Source organism: Notothenia rossii (genome assembly GCF_949606895.1).
Source record: "Notothenia rossii genome assembly, chromosome: 10".
Lineage (NCBI taxonomy): Eukaryota > Metazoa > Chordata > Actinopteri > Perciformes > Nototheniidae > Notothenia > Notothenia rossii.
In genome coordinates this window covers 42,053,677-42,075,765 of record NC_136908.1, presented here as the reverse complement: position 1 = coordinate 42,075,765, position 22,089 = coordinate 42,053,677, and the positions used below count along the sequence as shown (strand labels likewise).

The window sequence follows — 22,089 nt, the reverse complement described above, 5'->3', positions numbered from 1 at the left end:
TTGTGGCCTCAACAATCAAGTTCTAAGTAGTGTAATATGAAATAAAAACAACTACACTCTTTTGGCAGTGTTGTGGTGCCGAGAGATGGGAGTCTGAGGCGGGGTATCAAAGGTACAAGCTAGACTTTTATTTAGCATCTTGAAATGATTGGCATGATCTGTCTCTGATTGGCTTACCCTGAAATGTTACCCCGCGTTAACCAATCATCACTCCTCTCTGGTCACTTTCACTTTTCCATGGTACTGTGAGAGGACATCGCTGTATTCGCCTGTAAATTACATCCGCAGGGAGATTCGGTTCAGTTCGATCACAGTAACTGTAACGGCGTTACTGAATGGGAATAGTTAACTAGTAACGTTATTAGTTACCGCAAAAGGTAGTTGTGTGCGTTAGTTTGTAACACGTTAGTCCCAACACTGGTAAACACACACCTGATCACCTGAGAGCTGCCGTTTCATTCAGACTGTTTAAAAAAAAACAACGGTCTGATTTTAAGAACTCAATGTGTGATTGTTATAGCAGTAATATTAGGCACTAATAATACAGTAAACTATTAACACTGTACATATTATTGTTTGCCCGTGGGATTAGGATTATCGGTAGTGAGAGCCGTGCTGCATTTTCCTCCGGTCGGATGTGATATAAAAACAAAGCGATTATTTTTGTTGTCGTAAACTCACGTGGATTAAACTACATGTATTAGTGCATTCATTTCAATTCGCAAACATATGATACATTAAATGATCATGAGGATGATGATTGAAAATCGTTTGTTTGAGCCGGGCTGCATTTCCTGATGAAAAAACATAGAGATGGTTTTGTACTTACACCTACGTGAATTAAACAACATTATTTTGTTAAATAAAAACATGGTGATGTTTTGTAAATGATTACATGTCTCTTATTTAGCACAGAATATGATTTTATCCGTGACATATGGATCTTAACAAATATCCGCTATATCAGACACCTGTAGATCTATCAGCTGTTTATTTCACATGAGTTCCAGTGTGGCAGCTTTTCACGGCTCCCCCTGGTGGATCCATGATCCATTGCAGCTGGTTTCATTAAAATTACATTTATTTATCAAGGGGGCGTATCAAGTCCTGCGGGGGGGGGGGGTTTCCTTTTCAGCAGGGGCCCACCCCGTGCAGATCATGGACCCACACAGGTAGGCGTCTGAAATGAAACGCTACATCTGTATGAAAGAAAACATATTATTTAATGTTATTATCTTAAAAACAACAGATAATTAAATTAGACCAATAATGTAGCCTACCATCAACATGAAGATGCCACAGTCATTCTCATACAGTTGCCTGGGGAAACCCTAGCATGTCAGAAAGCATTTAGTTGTTTTGTAATGGTTTGACATTTCTGTTGAATATAGGCTAAATGATACAAATTGTCTACTAATACCTCTATTTCCAAACCAGTGGTCTCTTTCCACGGTCCAGGATGTATTGACTGTGAAAGGTTTCTAGAATGAAAAACACAGCTGTATGAAGATCTAAACAGGTAGCTATCAAAATGATCCATAGTCCTCTTTCATGCACAACACACCCATCAGAGGTGGCAAAAGTACACACTCTTTACTTAAGTAGAAGTACAGACACAACATTTTACTTAAAAAAGTACTGGCTTTGTAATCACACTACAATGTAACTTTAAATGCCTATTTTTTGTGGTTTGCATGTATGGTGCAAGATGTGCACACCAAGGGCTCGTCTTTGTGTGTTATTGTCACATTATCTAATTAAGTACAGTAACACAAGTATTTGTACTTCGTTAGTTCCCACCTCTGCACACTCTCTTGAACATTTCCATGCAGTCAAACCTTCGATTTAAGCAGGCTTCTTATGGTGCAGGTTTATTAATGTAATTGCTGGTTTGAAATAGTGTTATGGTCATCATATTAACTTTAAGATTGAAATACATTGATGTTTGTTTCCCTTGCACCATAAAAAGGCAAAACACAGATCTAAACTTGATCTGGTGAAAAAAAACTAAACCTCTCACAAGGGCATAGGAACATGAACAACAATGAGAACCAAATTGTTGAACAAAAGTGGTTGTTAGTGACCTCAACTGCTCTCTCAATTCCTGATCACCAAATCCAAATTGTGCATGTGCACATTTGGAATCCAGAAAGACTATGTCTCTCTGTGTTGTCTTCAAAACCTACAATTGCAGTTAATCACATTTCAATCAGCATTGCATGACAGCATCACTTCACAACACAACGAAAGACGATCACAGTACAGTGTAATGTAAAATACAATTACTTTTTAAAAGCATTAGATTTATTAGTTCTCCCTTGTAAAAGACATCGTTGATCTCAATGGGATTTTTACCTGGAATAAAGGCTACAAACAAATTAGTAATTTAGAATGTTCCTCGTGAAATCCACGTCACAGTTAGTATCAGTACTTACAGCCAACAGGAATTGCCCAGGTTTCCACACAGGAATACAGATGGCGTCTCTGATGGAAGCATCATAAAAAAGGAAAAGTTTAAAACAAAAGAAACCGAAAAAGGGTTGATTTTGTTAGCCTTAACTGCATGAGTAATTAGCTGTCAACAAAATAACAAACTGTTAACTTACGGTTGATTCCATTTCATTTGTTAAGCCAAGGGTCCAAAAGTCACCACGTGTCAGGCCACTATTTTCTGTTCTGACAATCAACTCTGCCTCTGGCCTTTCGATATCCAAGACTAGGTGAGCTTATATTTTTTAAAGAAATAAAAAATAATCAAAATTATTTAAACATTCATAAATAACAGTATACTTTCCCAAGGCACTTCATGGGTGGCTGGGTTTCAAGATGAGAAACACAAACCTCTCAAGAATATCAGAGCTACATTTTGCCTTCAAGAGACGTACTACGTACCAGCTGCTCTTGGGCAGGATGAGTTTGCAGTTTCCATGATGCTTGGCATGGTCCTACTTTGTCACATTTGGTGATGTCTTCACAATGTGTTCCACATGAGACATCATCTATCAAGGAGAAATAAAGTGAGCAAAAGCATAGCCAAAGCAATGTTATGTTGATTTGACAACCTAATACCTACCTTTGTTTGTATGAAGCCCTTGTTGCTGCACAGAGGTTCCAACTGCTGATAGTTTGAACTGTACAACCTTTTCAGTTTGTGGGTGTCCTGAAGATTTAGGAAATCATGATTATTACTCACAAGCAATATATTTCCAATTACAGCTATAAAACCTATCACTTCTCTTCATATTTACCAAATACTGCTTGTCCAAAGTTGTCCAGAGTGACATCCTGCAAACAATGTGACTTATGCCCTCTCTGCAGCTGCTGTTCCAAAAGTGTTGCGTTTGTGTTGTTGTTTCTGTGATGTATGATGTTTGTCATCAGAAAGATATGTGTTGAAGGTGCCATATTATTAAGGAAGTAGTTGTTTTTGCACATACTTGAAAAAAGCTGCTCTGCAAACTGGCTATTTAACCAACCCTGAAATTCTGGGACTAGGTTGATCCTCCATAGCACTTCCTGTGGAACTTTGGTGTTGCCCTCATGGAATTTATCATACAACACATAGTGGTTTGAGGAACCAGTGAGTGGATGTCCATCCTCATCAGGAGTTTTCAACATCTGAGTTATCCATGGTAGAGAGACCTTTAGTTTGTTGTTCTGAGCAGCTGTGATGTTATCATGGGTTGATGCTGCCAGTCTTCCTTCATGTGGCTTGAAAGGTAGTGATGCTGGGAAACGGAGGTTTGCATTAGTTGCCAAACCTCGAGCAAAATCATAAATACTGGCATTTGGCAGATGTTTCCATGACAAAAGAAGATCTGTAAAATCTCTTGGAGACTCTGCCCTGAGGTTGTACTTTAAACTGTAGACCACACCATGAGGGCACAGAATCACTGACCACCCACCTTTGAAGGGAATGTGAAAAACAAAGTTATATAGTAAATATGCAAATATCAAATCTCTAATTGTTTTTATGAACAATGTGTGACCCTTACCAGACGCTCCCCAGATTTTCTGGAATATCTTGTCATATCCATGTCTTGTCTTCATCTCCTCCCTTAGTCTATTGACAAGATCATCCCTTGATCCCTTTGAATCTAAATTGCAGGCCATGCACAGCTTGCGCACAGTCGAAACCTTTTGAAATACAGACAAGAGAATAGGTAGGACAACATGGCATTACACAACTCAAACAAACATACATAAAACAGTTGTACCTTCTGCTTCCTTAACTCATCCACAAGACGATCCTCTGACACAAATGCTGAGTTCCGCTACAGGGGAGGACTTTGAAGAGGATACTTTTTTGAACTCTGTGTTCAACACTGTGTCGGATTTGCATGTGTTCTTCCCAATCCATGGGCCCCACTGCTCAAAACTAGGATTTACAGCAAAGCTGTTTTTTGGACGACCTGGGTAAAAACAAACAATACATTCATAATATGGTAAGGTGCATGAAAGGGGTATATAAAAAGGGAAATACTAATTAGGACAAATGCAAATGCATGTTAATACTTTGGAAAAAGCCACGAGCAATCATCAAATGATGAACAGAATCCCAGAACTCTTCAATGTTAACTTCACCAATATAGTTCTCAGAGGCCTCTTTCAGATCACTCACTGAAATAAAAAAACAAACATTTACTTAATCTTATATTTGTAACTAACACAAGATGATCATTAACATAAACATGAGACATTGGGACTTACCAGGCAAGTTGAACACTCCTTTTTTGTGCAGGTCCATCACAACTACTGGAGGATAGTAGCCAAAGCAAACACAAGAGTATGAATAATCATTTGTCGTCAATGCCTCAAAGTGCATTTACCCATGGAGGATAGTGTCTCTGGCAGGAAATGTTACTTTCCTCACAACTTCCAGGGAACACCTTGGACACGGAAACATTGTTCTAAAAGAGAGAGGGGCAACATTTGAAAATAAATGTAGTTGTGTATATTTCGGATAAACAAAAAGGTTCTAAGCAACACAGAAAAAAGACAGAAAAAAAATTCCTGACCACAAACACCATTGCCCTTACCTGTAAGCTGGCTCTCAAATAAACGCATAGTTCAAGGTTCAATATGACATGGTCATCAAAGTTGTGAAGACTGTCCTGCCATTCCTGGTATAATATGTTGATACGTCTGATGATAATAAAACACAACTAAATAAGGAACACTGTTTTATTTTTAAACATTTAAAAATGTGATAATATGAGGTGAACCATTAATAACTTACTTTCAATTACACCATTCATGGTGATTATCCTGGCATTTCTGGTGATTCTTGCCGACTTCTCCAGAAGAACAGACCATGGACAGACAGTGCAAAGGGTCTCTGTTGGATGCAACTCTGTGATGTATTCTGTTGATGCCTTTGGTATAACAAGATCATCTGGTAGGTCAGCTGGAAGCTTTTTATTACTAAATATGTACTCCACAAGTCGCTTCAAGTCTTCAGCCAATGGTGGATAGACAGTGTCTTGATGCTGTTGAGGTGCACTTGAGCAGCCAGTCTCTGTTCTAAATATCTCCCGGTTTGTTTGAAATAAATGCTATTTGCATATTTTTTTGTACTCACATGACATTCTTGGTTTGGAACAGGGACAATGGCATGTTTTGGCTGGTAAATTGTATGTCACCATGTCCCAAGGCGACTATATTGTTTCAAAGTCGGCTTGTGGATTGAAAAACAATATTGCCTGTGGGTCTCTTCAAATGCCACTTCGACACAGAGAGGGGTGTGGGCTGTCTGGGCATTTTTTTGCCTTTTCACACAGATTGCCATTTTAGCCTCACCAAAGAATTTCAACTCCACCATTTCAGATAAGATTTCTTCTTTTAGAAATTCTTCGGTAGCTGTTTCACTGCAGTACTCCAGTGACCGGATGTGTTCACAATGGCTAAATATGAATCCACTTCTCAGAGCCATTAAGTGATACTGCCTGCAAACTTCCAACGCGCACTGAATGTTATGAACATGACCCTAGGTTTTTCTTTGGATATGTATTGGCAAAGAAAAGCCGTGACTTGCTTTTTGGACTGCAGATATCCCCAATGTTGCATCTACAAAGACACTCTTTAAATGACTTATTTCCGTTATGTCCTTAGATTTTTTTTGTGTGTTTCCTCTTGATGTGTTTGCCCAGGTTTCTTTGGTAGCAAATTCAGAGTTGATTTAGTTGTTAATTTAGTAAATTGGAGACCAGAAGATGATACTAGTGGGGAGGAAGATCCAGGTTTCGAAGTTTCAATGTCAGCCACTTTTGCAATCAAGCCGGGACACTGTTGTTTTTGGAAGCAGGAGAGAGAGCACAGCTGATGTTTTGTGTTGCGGTGAGGAAGAGGATGGACCAGGGCAATGTTCAGAAGGTGATGTGGATGGCAACTTGTGGCAAGCCTCCAGGTGTACCTCCATATCTCCTCTTCTTACAATGGTTTTTGCACATTGAGGGCAATGGAAGTGAGCCAAGTCTCTGCAGGTTAAATTGCACTTGTAGATTGCCATATCTAAGAGAAAGTCAAGAAAAATAAGTTTGCCAATGACAGACAGGAAACAAGAACAAAAACAAGCACAAACACGTATCAGTATGTGTGTGTTACCTTTAAACATTATGCAATTTTTTGAGTGCACTTCCAAGTGCTTCTCGAGTCGAGATGGTGCGCAGGGTTTGAATTTCGGGCACAAAGGACAGTGGAACAGTTTGCAACATGTTGTGCAGCGTTTCACTGCAGGCTTTGCAGTGCCACAGAGGATTGAAAGATCCATCTACAAAAAACAGGACCAAATGTTACAAAATGTATAGTACGAAAAATTCAATTAAAACAATAATTCATACCATGGGCATTGCAGCCATTATATGAGGGTGGGACAAGTCCCCCCCACTTTTTCAAATGATTAGTTTAGACCCCCCCACTTCTACCATGTGGAAAGTCCGTGAATCGGTCTATCCACTCGCCGCACTTTGTAGAGCGCTGTGTCAGTGCTTCACTATCAAATCCATTCCACTTGCTTATCGAGAGAATGCCCAAGTCAATGAAACTCCGTACCATGTTTTCACTGCTACTTTTGTACTAAGGCAGATTCTCACATAGCGCACATGTTCAAGGAGTATTGTCATAGTTGGACAGCTCAGATATGTTGTATGAAGCAGTGTTGCCAACTTGGCGACTTTGTCGTTAAATGTTGCGGCTTTCCAAACCCTCCGGCTACTTATTTTTGTCAAAAGCCACTAACGACTGATCTAACGACTTGTAATGGTGTTATTAGGGACTTTTCTGGTGTTTGGAGACTCACGTATTGTTCAGCAGTTAACGAGATGCGGGTGCTGCCGTGAGCCCCTCTGCCCCTGCTCTGCCCTCCCATAGTACTCACAGGCGCTATTTGCCTCCCGCAGCAGCTCAGCTGCAGTCAGAGCAGAGAGGAGACAGCCGCACCCTCCCGCGTCGAGACTGTAAATGAATTGCGCATGTGCCAAGCTGTCCTGGTTTTGAGCGGGATTTAAATGTAAAATGTAAATGTTTCTTCACTGTCACACTATAATAAATAACTACCTTTGCTTTGCATTGACTCACACAGCCTCAGTCACTTAATCACTTCGTCCACTGTGTGTGTGCCTCTCTGTGACAAGCTAAACATTCATGTAGGTCATCATGTCACAGTCTAAACTGTAATCACAAAAGTACAGAAAGGAGTGGGAATCAAACCGAGTTTAAAGGATGGTTGAAGCCATTTATTGGAGATGACACACGGGCATACAGCCTTTATTGTAAGGGAGATTTCTACTAAAAACTATTAAAACTACTTTCTATTTTTTCTAATAGAGACATTTCTGATCTACTGTCGTCCGGATTTACTCTGGTTTCAAGCTTTGATCCTCCTTGAAGGGGGTTGAACGTTTTTTTACCGCCATTACATGATATGCAAATTAGGCAATGACGTCATTTAGGGACTTCTGGCGACTTTTCGGACAGCCAATAGCTACTTTCCTTACTATGGAGTTGGCCAGCGCCGTATAGATAGAAGAGTTACGACAGCGGAAGTCCAAAAACGGTTATCGTCACGTGGTTCATGCAGACGAGAATCATTCCTCGGAAGTTCATGGCGGGCAATGTGAATGCATTGATAACAGGAGATAGAACTTCGACTTTTGGTAATTATTAGTGAATAAAGGTTTTGATTTGCAATATTTATACAACAAATCGATATGTGTATGTATTTACATCAATATGTTTTAAAAAATAAAATAGAATTTGCTAATATTAAGTGGTAATATTAGGATTAGTGTGAACAACTAGTTTACATGTTAGGCTAACAGTGCCTTGGTTAAAGAGCCTGTTGCTGTTTATTTATAGCTTTGAATTATTTCAAACCAATATTATCTTCTTAAACTTGTATAGTAGTCAGGAGCATCACTTTCTAATGTTTATTGATATATTTAGAGGGAGGGGATCTAAAGGAATGCTTCAAAATTCAGATTAGATTAATTTCTACCATTTTCTTAAATTCATGGTAGTTTCAGTAATCCCATGGTAATTGAGGACACAAGTTATCGAAATGACTAATGTCATCTTTATGGCTTTCAGAAAGGACAGGAGACCGACAGGTGACTATCAAAGGACTAGCAGCAGCAGCAGCAGCATGATGATGTTAAATGTGTTGTTTTAGGAACATCCATTGCAAATACATGGAATTCAATAAACATTGAATAGCATATCATGCAGTTTGTCTGTGCCTTTTCCTCCGTGTTGTCCTGGTTTGCTGTGCTGCCTCCTAGTCGCCACCATGGTTTGCTGTGCTACCTGGGGATGCTCAAATCGCTCCGAGAAAGGAGTACGAATGTACGGCTTCCCCACTGACCCAGAGCGGAGGAAAAAAATGACTCGCTCAAGTCAGCAGGAGCAATTTCACGACCAACAGCAAAAAAGTATGTGAGGTAATTATATACAAACACTGCATTTGCACTTTTTCACAAAACGAAAACCACACCATTGGGAAAGCTTAGTGTTTTGTTTAATACAAAAAAACAGGGAAAGGCTTGAAAAACACAGAGTTGAGACTCAGGTGGCAGGGTGAGGGTCTCAGTGCAGGTATTCAGGCTCCATTGAATCCCCCTCTGGTTCTTGTGCTGAAAGAGGGAGTAACAGACAGGAGAAAGGGTTATACACACCTATATAGCACACCTATTGGATGGGAAATTGCCTTGGGGAGATAAGGTGTGGTCTTTGTTCCCAACTGAAGTTATGGAACTTTATTATTTGTTAGTTTAACAAAGTATGACAAATGGCATCAGTAACAGATGTGATATTAATTTCTATAAAGTTGTCTCACATTCTTGGTCATATTTTATATACAGTATGTAATGAGTATAACATGTCCAGTAAGTATAAAGTGTTTCCTAATACCGTGTATTCAACCACTATGGAATATGTATGTGGGCAGACAAAACTGAGTTGTTCTGTGTGTGAAGTAACCTCAAGTCACTCCGCAGGCACATTTTGATGCAGACCAGTTTGTCAAGACAAAAAAGGGCAAGACTAGGCTAGAAATAACTAGAAATGACAGAAAAAATAAAAAAAATTAAAAGATGGCCGTTTTGGAAGCAAGAGCCAATCCAAAAAGGTGAAAAGGAACAACAGCAGCCAAGCTACCACATCCAGCAACCCCCAAACAGATCCACAGCTGCAATCATTTCCATTAGTCGTTGCAATGGAAATATTTGGACTAAACATTGCTCTTCCACCTGTCAGCACCCAGCTAACATCACTGCCCCTCCACCCGTAACATCAATGCCCCTCCACCCGTAATATCACTGCCCCTCCACCTGCCAACATCACTGCCCTCCACCTGCCAGCACCCAGCCAGAGGAGCGCAAACAACAAAAACAAGCAAGGTGTCCCGTCATGTACCTGGAAGTTTGGGTTGGCAAAATGGAGTGAGAGAGGGACTTGAAAAACCTTGGTGGCTCTCTACTCATGTTGTTACAGTTGTCTTGGTTGCAGCTCTCAAGTTTTTTTTGTGCCATTTCTACATCTTTAGAAAATATGAAATAAAAAATTGAAGTGAAATCAACCTCTTCTCTGGAGAACAAACTTTGATTTCTCTGTCTTGTGAGTTTGCAGTCTTGCTCCTCCACCTGTAACATCACTGCCCCTCCACCTGCCATACAGTAGGTTACTAAAAAGATGACTTATATAATACAGTGATAGAATACATGTTTAGTATGCTTACTTATATAAAACAGTAGTATTAAACTTACCTTGTGTTTTCACTCTCACTTAAGTCCCTCTCCCTTTGACATCAATCCAAAATCAGCTGAGCTGCAACATAATACAGACAGGTAATAATCAACATAATCGCAAGGACACAATATGGCTCTGCTAAAAACACTCACTCTTACACGCACCAAACTTTATATGTATCTAATATTTAACTCCCTCCACCCCCGCATACAATCCCGTTTATAAGCCCCTCTTCTCTAATTCAACAATGTTGGACAAAATGACATTAAGAGAACGGAATTTACAATTAAAAGGCTGTTCAACGTGTGCTGCTAACTTGATCCGGTAGCTTTATCTGTTATCTGTAAACGTTCCCTAAATCTACTAATTTAGGGATAACCCACTGACATCCTTTAATACACATGTTAATTTGAATCAGATGTACTGATAATATCCGCAATATAAATCTTTAAACTTCTTCTTACCTTTCAAAAGTCCGTCACGAACGGTCTATTATGCTGCAACTCTACTGCGCTGCTAGCCTTGGCGCTAACTTCCGGGGAACGATTGAGAGGCTCCACGATCCGCCATTGCTGTAAAAAAGTGGTCCATTGGAGTGAACGGAGATGACATAACTCTCAGTCTATACGGCGCTGGAGTTGGCAACACTGGTATGAAGTGATGCCGTTAGCGGAGGTAAGGCACACACACCAAGGCCCATTCCAAAACCGCCCCCTACACCCTACCCCTCCGTTTGCGCGTTCACGCGGAGGGTCCGCCATATTGAGGGCTGTTCCAAACCAACAAGTGTGGAGCGTTGTGGAGGGGGAGCGGGCTATCAAGCCCTCAAACAGCGAGTCTGCAGCGGTGCTGACTTGAGACCGGTCTCTACCTGACCGGAGTCACGCTGTGTATGTCCGTCAGGAAGCAAGCTGTTAACAAGTAGTTCCAGTAAAACATCCACTGATAAACTACGATGTTAACAACCTCATGATAACTGATATGTTTTAACTTAGGATCATACCTGTGTTTAGTCTAGAAAAAGGTAAATGTGTGCATTTTATTATAAAGTTCTGTATATTTACAGACTGTTGCAAAAACTAAGAAGCTTATAAACATCAGGTTTAAAACTAAAAGAGCTTTACAAAAAAGTAACACAATGAAATATGTTTGGAGTTTTATTTGAGTTATTAATTTACATTTTTTGTCCAAGAGATGCTGATTTCAAACCGTTGTTACATACAGTTTGCTGCTGTATTTACTCCCGCCATCTGACAGGAGGGAGCCTCGTTGAGCTGCGAGTGTGGCTACTCCGTCACGGAGGGGTAGGGTCGAGGGAGTGGTTTGAGATTGGGCCCAAATGTTCAGGAAATGGTTAATACAGCGAAAATCAAAGCTGACGATCTCTTGGTTTGATATGTTTTCTCCCCCAGACAACATGGACATAAGAACATTTCAAAGAAGAGGAAAGTAAGTAATCAGCTGGTAGCAGTTAATCAGTTAACAGTGTTGGCGGCGGCGGCGTCTCACTTCTGGAGAGGAGTTTCGTCTTTATGTCATGATAGAGAGATACAAATACTGAAAAGTTTAGATAAGAAAAGGCATCAAAATGCCAGGTTATTTATCATGTAAACAGGGAACATGAATAACCCGATCTCTCTGTGCTCATGTAAACACCATGATGTGCATGTAGAGATGCAGTCAGTGTGTTTTACTGGAGCCTCAGTTCGATAAGAGATTATTTTCTGAGTTCTTTAACTTTGGTACTCTCTCTCAAAATGGTAATGTGCATTATGTTTTAATTATACTTCTTATCATTCAGAAGCTTTTTGTGTGTGTTTATGTTTTACTGAGTGCTTATAGGCAATTTCCATCCCAGCATTCAGTTAACTATTTATTTTCTGTCATTAGACTAGCTAATATTCTACCTACTGCTTGGGACTTTGAGTATTCAAAATGTCCAATGTCACAGACTGGGAATTACTTTAGAGTCAGTTACATTCAGTATGACTTGTTTTGATTCAATGTGAAAGAGTATACTGCTCAATAAATAATTATCACTTCACCACCTCTCTTGACATCTAGGCACTTGAGAGTGAGTCAGAGGCAGAACACAGGGACAGTGGAAAGAGGTCCATTGCTGAGGTGAGTGATGAAAGGGAAATTACGGTTTAGACTAATTTGTGATGTGGACTCTCATCCCAGAATTTTAAGGAAATCAGTGGGGGTATTGAACAGGAAACATTTCAGTCAAGGGGCATCATATGACCAATATAGACAGAAGAGCAACATTTATTTGGACATTTAAGTCAATGATACCATTCCAAGGTGAACCTAACATCTGTATGGAGTCGGATCAGTCTCAATATTAATAAATGCTCACAGAAGGATTCACAAATGTATTTTGCGATTTATATATAAATGACTCTCCACAACAATATCTCTCAATGCACTCACAAATATTTATTATTGTATATAAATGTACAAAAAATGGGCATTTAAACTGCTTTTTATTCATTCAAAAACGGCTCTGAATTAATAATCAAATATGTTTCCTTTCTTTACTACTGGATGAAATTACAAAATGTACCCATCATTTTCCTCATGCTAGTATAGCCACATAAAAGTATCAAACCACCTGTTAAAATGCAACAGAATACAGGAAACTATTTTTTTTTTCGTGGGGGGGATCCCCAAACCCCCGGTTAAAAATGTCCCCCCCACATTCAGGATGCTTCCTACGCCCATGATTCATACGGCCAGTCTTTGCACGTTATTTAAGTGTGAGAACAGCTTATTTCACTATACATTACATTCTACAACGATCGGCCAGAAACGATAGAAACACTTTTAATCTGCATTATCTCTTCTTTTAAAAGACACCAGTGTCATTGCCAACAACAACAAATGTATTCCTACCCTTGCTAACCTCTTTACACAAACGTTTAATAAAGCCGAACTGACAAACACTTAGCTAACAACGTAAAAAGACTATATAAATATATATTTTTCACATTACACAGCATTCGATTATTATTGGTTTTAGTAATAATGTAATTAATAACTAGCTGTGAAAGCAGAAATCTATGAAAAATAATTGTAAGCAGAGATTCAAGTTTGCAACTATTGCACAATTTATTAAAGAAATTAGTTCAGTAACAAAAACACATGCTTGTACATCGGCATACACACACACAAACACACACACACACACACACACACACACACACACACACACACACACACAAACACACACAAGGTTACTTAAGGTTTCTCACGCAATGCCACTGCCTCGTAGCAAATAAGACATACCGGCTTGTCTCCATTTATCACAAACTTGTGCTCAGTTTCCCATGTCTCGGTAAATGAGTGCATTAAATTGCCTTCCATCTGCATCGAGTTTTTTTTTATTACCGCTGATGATATTGAGATGCATCAAAGAATAGCGGCATAGGTGGCCTATGATAAGCAAATGATATGCTCTGCAAGTATATATACTGTATATTATATCGATAAATGTTGTTTTGTCTGCGAAACAATACATTTAGACTGCATTCATTGTTTTGGATAGTGAAAACAGATCACGCACCTTACCTTATTGATTTGCAAAAACCATCAGACGAGTCCTTCGGTGGGCGGGGAAAAAAGCGTGTTCGGCAGAATCGTCACTTCCTGTACTGACAGTGGAGGTGTCCTGAGAGTGGAGGTCTGCACCGAAATTGTCCTGAGAGTGGAGGTCTGCAGGCAGACCCCTCTCGAACTAGGGCAAAACGAGAAAGCCTTGAGAAGGGTGTTTTGGATTGCCCTTCATTCAAACTCTGTACCCCTTTTTTTGCATGCAATCGGCCATTCCATCTGAAATTCAAAACTTTGGCCTATTTTAGTATTGGTGTTTGCCCGGCTAGCTCAGTCGGTGGAGAGTGAGACTCTTAATCTCAGGGTCGTGGGTTCGAGCCCCACGTTGGGCTGTTGTGTTTTAGGGTGTCTTAATCCTAGATAATTCAGACCAGTTGTTTCGATATCTTGAACCTTTCACCTCCAGCTTTGGTTCATTGAGTAAATGTGAACACGGCAGGCCTAGGGCAAAACGAGAATGCCTGGAGAAGATTGTTTTGGATTGCCCTTCAATCAAACTCTAGGGCCCTTCATTCAAACTCTGTACGCCTTTTTTTGCATGCAATTGGCACTTCTATTTGAAATTCAAAACTTTGGCCTATTTTAGCATTGTGGTTTGAGCATGAGACTCTTAATCTCAGGGTTGTGGGTTTGAGCCCCACGTTGGGCTGTAGTGTTTTAGGGTGTCTTAATCCTAGATCATTCAGACCAGTTGTTTCAATACCTTGAACCTTTCACCTCCAGGTTTGGTTCATTGAGTAAATGTGAACAGGGCAGAACTAGGGCAAAACGAGAAAGCCTAGAGAAGGGTGTTTTGGATTGCCCTTCATTCAAACTCTGTACCCCTTTTTTGCATGCAATCGGCCCTTCCATCTGAAATTCAAAAGGTTGGCCTATTTTAGCAATGTTGTTAGCCCGGCCAGCTCAGTTGGTAGAGCATGAGAATCTTAATCTCAGGGTCGTGGGTTCGAGCCCCACCTTGGGCTGTAGTGTTTTAGGGTGTCTTAATAACAATAAAGCGTCGAAAAATTGAAATTGGTTCACCCAGGGCGAGGCTCGGCCATTGCGGCCTATGCTGACCGCTGCAAATTCCCCAAATGTGGGAATCTCTACTGCTTAATTTGTGGAAGTGGGGGACTGCGTTCGCGCTCTCCCCTGATTATAGTGTTGAAGAAAAGGTCAAAGACAACCTGGCTACATCTTGCATGTGTGGCAGCTTCTTTGCTCCAGGAAAGACTTTCTGGTGCCAATGTCCTCCCCAGAGCGTGTCCTTCCTTTGGGCTCGAAATATCTCTGTCCCTTGCAGTGAGCCTCCCTCTGCCTGCCACGCTCCAGAGCCAAGGCAAGTTCAATTTGTCACCTTTAGCTTCTTTGGCATTGAGTCCAAAAAAAGATCCGCTGCTGATGTGCTGCAGTTTCTGCCCTCAATTGAAACCATCTGTTTTTGTTTTGAGATGCGTCTGTGTTTGTTTTTCCACAAGGCAGGAGATGGGTGCACCATTCCCAGAGGCGCTGCAATACCGGGTCGATGCGTGGAGTGAACGGGGCAAGCCCCTCTTTCAGCTCCCAGTGCTAAAAATCCATGTAATATATAGTCCCCGTATAGGGGACGTATCAGATATTAAACTGATAAGACTTTGTGCTGCACTTTGTGCCCCCGATTGGAACCTATCTCTTTAGTAATACGCTTGATTTGTGTGGCATGTTATACGTGCTGACTCCGCAGCATTAGAAAACACTAGTTTGATGCTAAACATCAAATCCATTTCAGGGAGGAACACTAGAATGTCTTTAAGGATATAGAGCTTATAATGAAATATCGAAGCGTGGTTGCTTGAAAAACAGTCTTTGTTGGCTGAGCTTTTCGCCTCAACTGCCGTATGGTGGCCTGGCTTTATAATTCAGCATTGGTGGTTCAGTGGTAGAATTCTCACCTGCCACGTGGGATACCCGGGTCCAATTCCCAGCCAATGCAACAGACAGTTCTTTGTTGTCTGAAAATAAAGTATAATGCCTAAATCACTTGGACTCTGCTACAGCAAACACACTCAATCAATCAATCAATGTTTATTTATATAGCCCAATATCACAAATGTTACATTTGTCTCAGTGGACTTCACAGTTTGTACAGAATATCAGTATGACAATACGACACCCTCTGTCCTTAGACCCTCACATCGTACAAGGAAAAACTTTCAGAGAAAACCCACAGTTGAAAGGGAAAAATGGGAGAAACCTCAGGGAGAGCAACAGAGGAGGGATCCCTCTCCCAGGACGGACAGACGTGCAATAGATGCCGTGTGTAAATTGGAAAGATAATACATTTGCAACATAGGTAGTCCAAATGTTTGGAAATGCATGTGTGTATAATAGAAAGATGAATCCATGAGGATATCCATCCAGGACTTATGATCCAGGACCACAGCCACGACTCAAGATCCAGGACTCGCGATCCATGACACAGGACCGCAGGATCATCCATGACTCCGGATCCCGGCGTATATAGACACCAAAAAGAAAGAAATTTGGGGAAGCTGGGTTAATCGGAACATGAGAGTACACAGGTATAGACAGAGCCTATATCAGCAAAACTACAGGCTCAATCTAATCAGACCTAACTATAAGCTTTATCAAAAAGGAAGGTCTTAAGCGCACTCTTAAAAACGGATAGGGTGTCTGCCGCCCGAACACAAACTGGAAGCTGATTCCACAAAAGTGGAGCTTGATAAGAAAAGGCTCTGGCTCCCATTGTACTTTTAGAGACTCTAGGAACAACCAACAACCCTGCATTCTTGGAACGCAATGCCCTAGTAGGACAGTAGGGTATAATGAGTTCTTTAAGGTAAGATGGCGCCTGCCCATTAAGGGCTTTGTAGGCGAAAAGAAGAATTTTAAATTATATCCTGTGTTCTATAGGGAGCCAGTGTAAGGCAGCCAGAACAGGAGTAATGTGGTTCCTTTTCCTAACTCTGGTTAGTACACAAGCTGCAGCATTTTGAATCAACTGAAGCGACTTGACTGACTTCTTGGTACACCCTGATAATAAGGAGTTACAATAATCCAGCCTTGAAGCAACAAATGCATGGACTAGTTTCTCTGCATCGTTTTGAGGCAAGATATGCTTGATTTTTGCAATGTTACGTAGATGGAAGTAGGCGGTCCTTGAAATTGATTTTATGTGGGTGTTAAAGGATAAATCCTGATCAAATATACCACCAAGATTCCTTACAGTCTCACTGGAGGCCAAATTAATGCCATCCATAGTTAGTATATCTTTAGATAATTTGTTTCGTAGATTCTTCGGGCCAAGTACAATAACTTCAGTTTTGGTCGTGTTTAACATCAAAAAATGTAAGGTCATCCACGTTTTTAAGTCCTTGAAGCAGTCTTGAATTTTATTTAGATAATTAATTTCATCAGGCTTGATTGAGAAATATAGTTGAGTATCATCCGCATAACAATGAAAGTTTACAGAATGATTCCTTATAATATTGCCTAACGGAAGCATATATAATGTGAACAAAATAGGTCCAAGCACTGAGCCCTGTGGCACTCCATGGCTAACTTTGGTTTGCATGGAAGATTCATCGTTGACACGTACAAACTGAGAGTGTTCAGATAGATAGGACCTAAACCAGCCTAAAGCAGTTACCTGTATGCCAACTAAGTGCTCTAGTCTTTGCAATAGGATATCATGGTCGATAGTATCAAATGCAGCACTAAGATCGAGCAAGACAAGAATAGAGACAAGTCCCTTGTCTGAGGCTATTAGAATGTCATTTGTGACTTTAACCAGAGCTGTCTCTGTGCTATGTTGTGTTCTAAAGCCAGACTGAACATCTTCAAATAAATCATAGTTTTTTAAGTAATCACACAGCTGTTTTGCGACTGCTTTCTCAAGAATATTTGAGAGGAACGGAAGATTAGAAATAGGTCTATAATTGGCTAAATCCTCTGGATCGAGGTTATGTTTTTTAAGAAGCGGTTTTATCACTGCCACTTTGAATGATTGTGGAACATAGCCTGATAATAAAGACATAATTCATAATATTTAATAAAGAAGTGCTAATTAATGGAAAAACTTATTTTAACAGCTTAGTTGGAATCAGGTCTAAGATGCACGTTGATGGTTTAGAAGAGAGAATCATTGAATTTAATTGTTCAAGGTTTATTGCTGAAAAGCATTCTAGTTTACTATCTAGTGTAATATTAGAACTAGGGCCTGGACTCGATTAAAATAATTAATCTAATTAAGGTTTTGTAATTAATTAATCAAAATTAATCGCATTTTTAATCACATATAAATATTTGACCTGAGAATAGTGAGAAGATGTCAATAAAGTGTGCCGTCACACAGAGGTAATTTGAATTGCTTACCGAGGTCCAATGATCCCCAGTCAGGGCAACACATTCGGCTTTCTCCAATAAATTCTCTTTATCTTCCTTTTCATTGTCATAAAGCTGCTGGATTCTTTTTGTCACTGTCTTTCTGCATGGCAGCTCATATGTTGTGTCAGACGATGCAATCTGTAGTACCTTTTGCAGCCCCTTATCTTCTACCACTCCAAGTGGTCTACAGTCGAGTGCAATCCAGTGAGCTGGTTATTTTTTCAGACGTGGACTTAGTTATCCTGGCCCTGAAAGCAGTCATCTAGTTGAGTGTGGGTCATACTTGTCAACCCTCCCGATTTTCGCGGGAGACTCCCGATTTCATTGCCCTCTCCCGGTTTCCTCCCGGGGTCATATTTCTCCCAATTTCTGACAAAATCAGATTTACACACGACTGTTTCCACTCGGACTTTAATACAGCTACACCATTGTTTGGTTTCCATGGTAACACGTCTCTTTAGTAGCGCGCGCAACTCAAAAGTCTGAGAGGGTGAGGCAGATATTCACAGAAAACAGAACAATAATCGACAACTACTCTACTCTCTGCTCACTCCTTTCCTGTAAAATGCAGGTCCAGTCCACACATATGCTCCATCAAGGACGGTGCTACAGGCCGCAAGGCAGTGCACTTACAACTACAATAAGCATGTTAATGTTAATCTAACAGCTTCGGCGATCCACTAGCACCCCCCCCCCCCCCCCCCAAGGTTGCATTTTGAAATGCTCCCGATTTCTGAGGGCAAGTATGGTGTGGGTCCTTGTACTCGGAGTCGTCCACGCTAGCTTCCACGCTAGCTGCTATATGTTTTGCATTGAGGTGATACTTGAGGCTTGATGTGCTGCGGTGATATGCGAATTCCTTTTTGCATAATTTGCATACAACCGTGCTCTTATCGACATCCGTCCGTTTAATGTCCCATCCACGGGGCCAACCAAAGCGGTCTCATCAGCTTCTTCGTTCATGTTTGACTATTGTTCACTGTGGTTTGTTGTTGTCTGAAGTCATGAACGTTAGTTGGTGCTCCAGTATAATCGGTACGCCTGAAACTCATCCAGTGAGAAACGTTCCGCAGGGCAAAAATAAGTGCGATTAAAATGCGTTAATTTTTTTAACGCGTTAATCAGGGCAGGAATTTCACGAGGCCCACGAGGGCCATGGCCCTCCCACTTTGGCCTTGTGCCCTTAAAAATGATATCTGCCATAAGGCCACAGTGGCCTTGATGCCCTCTCTGACTAAGTTTTGTGGTTTAGCAGTCTGCCTCTTTTCTGACACGGCTTCAACACCAGCATATTTTGAAGGAGGAAAAAAAAATCAGCGGTGCGCTTGATTTGAGCCTGGAATGCACCGCTCGAACGGTCTATGATGACAGTTGACATCAGTCTATGACCTATCTCCGCCCACCCCCTCACGCGTCCGTGTGCGTAGGACGGTCTAGGACCAAGCTAGCTGATTCTCCGCTCAAGAAAAGGCTGAGGTGAGGTAAGGTTTTGTGATGATCCTGTTTGCCGTTAAGTTTTTCATTTGTCCAGCTTTAAGTGTAATTTTATGGATAACATTACTATTTCTTGCTCGTATGGTAATGCATAATATTTTTGAAGTGTTTTTGTTACTACTTGGATAAGTTATCAGGGCTCGTACGGGTGCTTGAAATCCTTGAAAATGCTTGAATCTTTACGAGGTGTTTTCATGACTTGAAAAGTGCTTGAATTTTGGAATGGTGCTTGGATTTGAGATAAAGTGCTTGAAATTGTAAATGCTTTACTTTTACAATAAATTGCTGTCTGACTGAATAGTTCGCTTTTTAGATTAAAAGAAAATAAAGAAGTCGGAGCGCGCTTAGTTGCTTCGCTTCTATATAAAACAGCTCCGCTCCGGCCTTCCCGCGCTATGCGCGCGACCTGCAAGTGTTTTATTTGTGTGACCTGGGCATTCTAATGAGAGAATGACAGTATGCCAGGAGGTTGCTGTTTTAACGAGCGTTGGCTATCCGAAAAGAAATACAAGCTGTGGCTAAAACTAGGATCAACCCAACGATTCGCCTTCTGCACAGTTTGCCACAAAGAATTTCAATTATTCGCGATGGGAGAGTCTGCGCTGACGAGCAATATGAAAGGTAAGCCGTAGTAGAGCATTTTGGATTAGGCTAACGTTGCATGTTACGTTTGTTTAAGCTAGTAACGTTAGCGAACTCGATGTGGATTATTGCTTATGCAGGTGACAATAATAAAAAGGAGCGTACCTATGTCAGTATGTGCGACAGTCGCCATCCTGTGGTTTTCAGAGGATGAAGCACATAAAAGCAATGTATTTCTACTGGTAGTATTTTTCGTGCCTAAACTTGCTCCATCGAAATCAGTCACATTGACCCGAAGACACATTTTGAGTTATACACTGTTGGAAAGAGGATATTCCTAGCTTTCTAACGGAGGAAACATATTTTAGTTTGTATTAATGGTCTGGGGGAAGCTCGCGAGTGTGTGTTTGTGTGTTTGTGTATTTTTGCGTTTGTGTGTATTGTGTTAGTTTCCCGGGGAAAACACTCACGAGAAACACCGGCTGTTGTTATGCCTGCTTTGACGTAAAGTTACTCCGTTCTCCGCTTGTAATTATGCCGTTACAAGCTTCAAAGTTGTATTTATCATCTGAATTTGCCGAAACAAGTTTAATATTCTGAAAGCCAAGACTTTGTTTATTTGAAATCAGATGAAAACAAACTGTAACGGACCCTGCCGTGTTATCTATGATTACTATACGCCAGGGGTCGGCAACCCCTGGCATGCGTGCCAGCATTGGCATAACCAGTGGCACACTAGGAATAAGTGGAATAAGTGTGCAAAATATTTAAATTAATTTTCGGATCCTGAACGCGAGACCGCCGCCAGAGCTCGTCTCCCCGTTACCTGCAGAAGGAAGCCATGCACGCAACGCAGCCCCGCTCTCTTTATCTCCAGTTGACTTTCTGCCGCTTTCCTCTGTGGTGCAGTGCTGATCGTTTTACCATGGAGGAAAGCACTTCACTAATTGCAGTAACCATAAGGAGCTCTACAAATGCCGCAGTTTTTGCGTGGCTGTGTATTTAGTTGAAAGCCCAGTGGCGATCTGCTCATCTCTCATCGAAATAATATGCTACAAGGGCGGACTGGCCATCTGTGTGTTGAACTTTCCTGTCGGCTCCCAGACCGTAGTCGAGGAGGGCAGAAGCAACAAGCTTCAGGTTCAATAACCCACTTTAGCTTAAATGACTGGAGAGAGGCGAGCTCTTCTTGGGAGGACGTTGCATTTATTTAGCTGTTCTTCTGTTTCACAAAATACATCACAGACCTCTGTTTTTCTGCTTTCGCGTTTCACTTCCAGAAACATATACACGTTCCCTCACTGTCGCTCTACCATTTACAAACACACATGCACAAGCCGCACCCCTCTCTCTCTCTCTTAAAGGGACAGCGATCTCATCTCACTCTGCATGACCCTAATATCATAACATTTGTGCTCTGGAGAATCACAGAACGGACGATCGTCCTTATTATTATGCCGTTTAAACCAACTATTTAAATGTGTTTGTTAAATTCGGCATCATGTAAGTTGCGCTGACAGGTCCACACACTGCTTCCCCGCAGCGAGGCTCCCCCGCCCTCCAGCTGATAGTTGACGAGCGTCAAGCTCCTCAACCCCCCCCCCCCCCCCCCCCCCCCCCCGTTGATAATTATCGATCGTTGGCACGCTGATAACATTTTTAAAATGGCACTTCATATCAAAAAGGTTGCCGACCCCTGCTATACGCCATACATTCATAATGTCAGCGGGAGGGAGGGGGGAGCATCGCTACGTAAAAGCATTAGTGGGAGGGAGAGCTGTCATCTTC

At 41.1% G+C, this 22,089-nt stretch overlaps 2 long non-coding RNA genes across 4 annotated transcripts in view; one reads left to right on the top strand and one right to left on the bottom strand.

Annotated features, from left to right (window-relative positions):
* Positions 1-8,996: 8,996 nt before the first annotated feature.
* LOC307022249 lies at positions 8,997-11,437 on the bottom strand. 3 transcript variants are annotated; one of them, XR_013803338.1, is made up of 3 exons: positions 10,707-11,437; positions 10,260-10,320; positions 8,997-10,177 (listed from the first exon to the last, which is right to left on the bottom strand). It is a non-coding gene; the product is annotated as an uncharacterized lncRNA (long non-coding RNA). The 3 variants fall into 3 exon arrangements; XR_013803339.1 differs by having other exon boundaries at positions 8,997-10,159; XR_013803337.1 differs by having other exon boundaries at positions 8,997-10,320.
* LOC307022250 overlaps positions 10,853-22,089 on the top strand; it is a 38,896-nt gene continuing 27,659 nt past the window's right edge. Inside the window, exons 1-3 of the long non-coding RNA XR_013803340.1 lie at positions 10,853-10,917; positions 11,655-11,691; positions 12,307-12,366. This is a non-coding gene — a long non-coding RNA (uncharacterized lncRNA). The remainder of the gene's footprint in view (positions 10,918-11,654; positions 11,692-12,306; positions 12,367-22,089) is intronic.